We start from the raw sequence: 6,921 nt of genomic DNA, 5'->3' as shown, positions 1-6,921 counted from the left end.
CAGTTGTAAAATTATCGCCGGTCATTGAGGTTATAAGAGAACCAGTTTGGCGTCGTGGTTAAGGTGTCAGACTAGAAAGGAGGAGGCGGTTAGTGTGGTCTTGAGCCAGTCCCTCTCTCTCAGCCCTAAAGTAGCAGGCAATGGCAAGCCGCTTCCGAAAACGTTGCCAAGAAAACCGCAGGGACTAGTCCAGTCATTTGCCAAGAGCCGAGCCTGATTTATAGGCAACCTTCAAAAAAATTGAGGCTGTAGACCAGAGGTTTTCAAACTTGGCAATTTTAAGACTTGTGGACTTCAACTCCCAGAATTGTCCAGCCAGCATAGTTGGCTGGAGAATTCTGGGAGTTGAAGTCCACAAGTCTTAAAGCTGCCGAGTTTGAAGACCTCTGCTGTGGATGTTTGCCCTAGGAGGAAATGAGATCCACCGATAATTAAACTTGTATGAAGGACATTTAGAATTGAGGTATTCACTAATCAAAATAACATAAGTTTGCCTCTATATATAAAAAATATATTTACATAAAACACTTCTATAAAACATCTGCATCTCTATAACTCTGGTTTGGTTCTGCAACCCAACAAGACAGACACAGACTTCAGAGGATAATTAGAACTGCAGAAAAAAAAATGCTACCAACCTGCCTTCCATTGAGGACCTGTATACTGAATGAATCAAAAAGAGGGCTGTAAAAATATTTACAGACCCCTCACATCCTGGACATAAACTCTTTCAACTCCTACCCTCAAAATGGTACTATAGAGCAGGGGTCTCCAACCTTGGCAACTTTAAGACTTGTGGACTTCAACTCCCAGAGATCCTCAACCAGCTTTGCTGGCTGAAGAACTCTGGGAGTTGAAGTCCACAAGTCTTAAAGTCGCCAAGGTTGGAGACCCCTGCTATAGAGCACTGCACACCAGAACAACAAGACACAAGAACAGTTTTTTCCCGAACGCCATCACTCTGCTAAACAAATAATTCCCTCAACACTGTCAAACTATTTACTAAGTCTGCACTACTATTCATCTTCTCATCTTCTCATCGTTGCCATCACACATCTCCTCCCACTTATGACTGTATGACTGTAACCATGTTGCTTGTATCCTTACGATTTATATTGATATTGTTTCCTGGTTGCTTATTTGTAACCTATGACTATCATTAAGTGTTGTACCTTATGATTCTTGATGAACATATCTTTATTTTATGTACACCAAGACAAATTCCTTTTTGTGTCCAATCACACTTGGACAATAAAAAATTCTATTCTATTCTATATGTGAAAAAATATATATTGCATAAACTAGATCTTTCTACTGCACAAAAATATTGAAGATATTTCATATTCTAACGTGGAGTCTTCATTGCTGAAGTGTGAGTTGCAAACAGGATTGGCATGCATTAGACATTGGTTTCATTCAAATCTTGAAAACCTTGCAACTGATTTATTAGGTACAAACGTACATCTTTTTGCAGATGGGAGTATTTTCATCTTCATCTATGTCAAGGTGAAATCTTTTAAATCTTTCTTGCGGATCTAATAGATACCAAATCTTTTTTTATATACTTCTGCTATTTCTGCCACAGGTTTATGGGGTAGTTATTTCAGAAATACTCATTGGTTCTAAACTATTTCTAAATTTATGACTTTTAAGTTGAGGCCACTTAGTATATTTAGTATAGCAAAAAATAATAATAATAATAATTATGGGTATCATTTAATGTTTCTAGCAATGGTGAATGTGGCCCACATTTATCAGCAAAACTAAGGATAATATACAAATAGCTTCAGAAATATGTTAAAACAAGCATTCTTCTAGAGACAGATAAGAAATTTCCTCTATTTGACCTCTGTAATAGGGAATTGGAATTCTGCAGATGAAAAATCATAATTCTGGAAAGTTTGAATGATTGGCTGTTGCATTGTTTACACTCCTTAGGTTTATGGAAGATGGGATTCTCAAGGATGTTTTTGTCATCAAAGTACCTCCAGTCTCGAGCAGAATCACTTTTGTTTTACTTTGTTGTATGAATTTCTCTCCATTTCGGAGGTAGGGGGGGGTTACTTTGTAATTATTACACATTTGTAAGACGTTAGCACCCACCCCTCTCCTAGAAAAATGAAATATTCTAGGAAATATTAAAAAGGCAGAATATTATACCGCCCTGGTTGAGAAATGGAGAAACATGTTTTTTAGGCAGGAAGCAGACTCACTTTCAATAGTCCATAGCAGATGTCAGCACTTAAGAGATAAAGCGATAGCTTGATCGATTCATAAGCAAATGCCACCCAAGATCCAACAAAGGTAGGATTAGCCCTCAACCATAATAGGAATTGCCTAAAACCCTCTTCATTACATCATCACCCAGCAAGATTCAACCAGGCCTGGGACTCAAAAGACAACCTACAAAATTTCCCCTGCATGGGTCCATGGGAGTCTGACAACCAATCAGAATACAAGCTCAAATTCAAAGTCCCAACAGAGGGTATAAATGTGTCTCTCTCACCCATGTGCATTTTTGCCCAGGACCTCAAAACCATTGGTCCTGTCCACTGTTAAACCTTCTTTTCAAGCAGTCTCCATGTTTCTAGTGCCTTTCTCCCCACTTGGAACTGAACCCAGATGGACATTTCTTCTGACACATTTAAAAGGTAGGTGAATATTTATATAGGTTTCTGTGTTGCTGCAGTCAGAATAGCTAAATTTATACACTCATCTCTGAACTGTGAGGAGCTTCAGTAGTGCCAGTACTTGGCTTTCCTTGGAAGCAGGTCATGAAAAACAATATTTATTTATACAGATATACATGCTGAGCATAAAATGAGGGTTTATTAGTTACAGATTTCTAGGACATTCTGCAGTGTCCTAGGATTTCTTACAGAATAGCCTCATTTTATTCTTCTAACACTTTTTTTAAAAAAAGAGAAATACATTGTCCCAGGAACTTACTCTTGAATTTTGAGATTGGGAAAAACTCTACTTCCTACTGCAAATACATTTGCAACAAAGAATTTCCTTGACATTCTCAATGATGTATCTTTTGGTACAAGTCATAGAATGGGGTGTTTTTGCAAACTACAAATAGACAGGTCTTAGTAATACAAATGCACATTATTGGCCTGGAGTAGGAAAGCAATGTACGCTTGTGCAAAATTGTATCATTTTATTCTACTTACCGATAGAATTAATTTCAACTATCAATTCAATTCTTGATAACTAAATCTTACCATAATTAGATACTGCAGTTCTACTGGGTTAGAATTGCCAAAGAGGCAGAAATGGGAACAACATCAATATCTTTAAAGTAGGTTAGTATGTCACATTCAAGAAGGTGCCTAATAGAGTTATTAGTCACCAAGCAGTTTTCAGTACCGTGTGACTAGAAATATTCTTCAAGGGGTTTAGGCAATTTGTTTTGTTCTTTATTTTTAGAATAAACAATTGCTTCTCTTTTTTTAAAAAAAATCACCTAGGCAAGTATTTGGATTGCTTGTCAAGATTTAAAATATCCAACCTTGTAGAAATTCTGAATAGTTTTTTAGAAAAAAATAAAGTCAGGTTTTATTTGTAAAATTGATGTTATTTGTCTTGACCTGTTTTTGAAAATAATTGCCATATTTTCCCATATTTTAAAATAGATTAGGTTGGCAAGCAAATAATAATATAGTTCTCGAGTATATCGGTGCAAGAAATGCAGCATTTGAAGTTAAAAAGCTTAGGAATATGTGAGAGATGTCTCTTCACTCACAGAAGTCAGAGTAAATTTAATTATTCTAAGATTTATAAGGCCACCCAACTCAGACATCTGACTCTAGGTAGCATATAACATAAAAGCAAACAAAAAAAGAAGTGAAAAACTCATATAATAATAAGCAAGATAAATATAGAATGATGACTAAATTTCTCATTTCACTTGAAGATGAGTTACCTGTGATATACACAGTTCCATCTCTTCTATAATGTTTAGGTCTCTTTAATCTGTCCTCTAATACTTTAACTGAGGGAACTTTCACACTGCCATTGTTTTCATTCTTGAAAACTTCAGAAGTTCTTTGAATAGTAGTTGTCTTCTGTTAGCTTGAAATATCAAGAATAATGGAAATAATCTCCCTGGCCCAAGCTACTTCAGGTTCAGACGCGATAAAAAGCCATGTACCTTCAATTTCAAAAGAGAGAGGAGAAAAGGGAGAAAGTATTCAGTAGCCTGGGACCACTTAATTAACACATGACCTGAAAAGAGATGTACAGCTGTTTTAATGATATTCAAATGGAAATCTGCAAAAGAAAGAAAAAGGACACAACTGCTTTAATAAAATCTGAAAGATGCTGTGCTCATTTGAGGTCAGAAGCATTTTTGATTAATTTTCAATATGTCTTCTGCCCTATTTTCAAATAAACCATCTTAGCTTTTCGGTTCTGCTGATATTAGGAACCCAGAGATTCAGAACTGCTTTAATCTGGCATAGAATACTCGTAAACGTTTCCTAACTTTTCTTCCATTCAACAATTCATCTAGACTTTGTTGTTTTTCTTTTATTTTCCTGTTATGAATAGTAATGCTGTGTTAGGCCACAGGAGGGTACTGCCATATTATTAATGTAATTAGGCAATTTTTCAATGCTGCTACAGTAAAAACATAAGTAATTTTTAACAAAAAGTTCCAGATGCAAGACAACAAAGTGTTTATATCAAACAGCTTTGCATAAGCAGCCAAATTTGATTTATAGTGTCTGTCTCTTGTTTCACCATCTCTGTTAAAGGGAATTCTCATTTATCACCTACTTTTCCATAGCTATTAGCACATTCATTTTTTTACTATACTATTAAAATTGCCACATTCTAATTGCCAAACTCTAACAAAGGATGCTGTAATAGGTGGAAACCAGTAGATGTCAGTGTTATGTTTTAGTTAGTACACTTATAGCTAGCAATTACTCTGCTTTTGCTTTATAATCACTAAGAAAAAGTTGGAAGCCGGAAAGGATCTATTCTTTGTGACAACTAGACCAATCATTAAATCAAAAAGAAATTCAGAATAATGCAAATAACTAGCTTGAGATTGGAAAGTGGATCTCATAAAGACTGATATAGTATGCTAGGTGTTACATCATATGAGATGAACATGCAACATAAAACATACAGTAAAATGATAGCCCAGGTCGAGACCTACTCTGTAAAAACATAAAAACATTTACAGCCGCTTGCAACGTCCTGCAGTGACATTAACCGCAGTGACATTTTATAATGGTTTTGCCAAACACCAGCAGATACTTCTGGTTTTCAGCAAAACTGAACCCATAGCAAAACCGTTGCTTCACTTAATGACAATGGCATTTACTTAATGTCTGCAACAAAAAAAAATTGTAAAATTGGCTCGGGCACATTGGCAACCCGTTTTAAGACTGTAACGAGTTACAACCATAATGGGCAAGCTCCATTACAGTCACAACTTGAAAACTACACATATTTCATATATTGCACCTGTAGGCAGTGTAGGAATAAAGGTATAATCAACATGTTTGTGCACATCTAACCCATAAGAAGTCCTCAAGCATCTAACCCATAAGAAGTCCTTTAAAAACCTTTATTGATAGGTATCATATTATGTGGCATCACTGGGGATATATGGATGATAGTGAATTTATCACTATCAGTTGTATTCAGTTGAAGTCTTTTATCAGTTGTATTCTGTTGAAGTCTTTTCTCACATTGTAGTGGGGGAGACAAGCCTCTTATTGTCTGGTTTGTGGGTTTTTTTTTTTTTTTTTTTGAGATCTGACCTTGCTGCTGCTTTTTTTAATTCAAATAATAAAAATCAAATTAAAATAGTTAAAGTGTTTTATAGAAGATTGTTATTTTTTTGTGTGAACCAAAAATATTTGCTTGGAAGAAAAAAATGTATGTAAACAGCTAGTTTAGCCCTGAACAACTGAAAACAAACAAACAAACAAAAATAAATAAATGATTTTCCTACATATGATTGAATTGATAAGGTTGCGACAGAAGTTAGGAGTAGTTAACTTACTATGTTTTTCATAAATTCATACAGTTTTAGATTTAGTCAGCTAACTAACACAGTATCAGGCTCCAAAAACCAAGAAAAGTATGCTGAGGTTCTTCTAAAGAGTTTCCTTTACTGTTCTACACCTATAGATAGAAATATTGCAAAACTGAACTAAAAACTAATGCAAATTACTTGCATCATTAAAGGTGTGCTTGAGAACTCTTAGGAAGGAGCTGTTCTGACTCTTTTTGTCCCACTAAAACTTCAGTCTTTTGTTCCTTTGGAATGCACTCAGACTCTCCTGGGAATCCAGACTGCCTTCCGCCACATGCAGTTTGCAAAATTTCATTGCACAATTTTTTCAGGTTGAGAAGCTAGGTGACTGTATGATGGATCCTATGCAAAACTCAGATATCTCTTAAATCTCTTAATCCCAAAATGGAGTAAGCAGATTTGGTCTAATAGCTAGAACTATTCTTATATATGAGGATAAAGCTGTAGATTTCTACATTCTGCCTCCCCTACCACCACCACCAAAAAAAAAAAAAAAAAAAACCATAGCAATTTTCCTATGGATATTTTTGTTTTTTTGGCATTGTTGCTCTTGTGCTACATCCATAACATTATATCTGAGCAATTTTTTTTTAGGGATTAGATGAATGCACAAAAAAAGTCAATCAAATATATTAGTCAATTGTAGCAGATCTCCTAAGAAGAAAAAGTACAGTGAATGAGCTTTGACCAGATAGTTATAATAAATTAAAATATTAGAGGAAATGTGGATAAAGATAACCTTATCTCAATCTCTCATGGTGTTTGCATCAATTAAGCCATAAAAGTTTATTCAAACTTCCATATATGTAATGATAAACCTTGTCATATATAAAAACAAAATTTCATGACTTTCTTCTGATTGC

General features: G+C 35.1%; 1 long non-coding RNA gene across 1 annotated transcript in view; it reads left to right on the top strand.

Moving 5' to 3' along the window:
- Positions 1-6,921, top strand: part of LOC117655862 (uncharacterized) — a 46,359-nt gene that overhangs the window by 792 nt on the left and 38,646 nt on the right. The window lies entirely within an intron of this gene.

Source organism: Pantherophis guttatus, chromosome 2, assembly GCF_059756535.1.
Source record: "Pantherophis guttatus breed Tessera chromosome 2, ASM5975653v1, whole genome shotgun sequence".
Classification (NCBI taxonomy): domain Eukaryota; kingdom Metazoa; phylum Chordata; class Lepidosauria; order Squamata; family Colubridae; genus Pantherophis; species Pantherophis guttatus.
The sequence above is the reverse complement of the archived record's forward strand: the minus strand, read 5'-3'. Positions and strand labels throughout refer to the sequence as shown.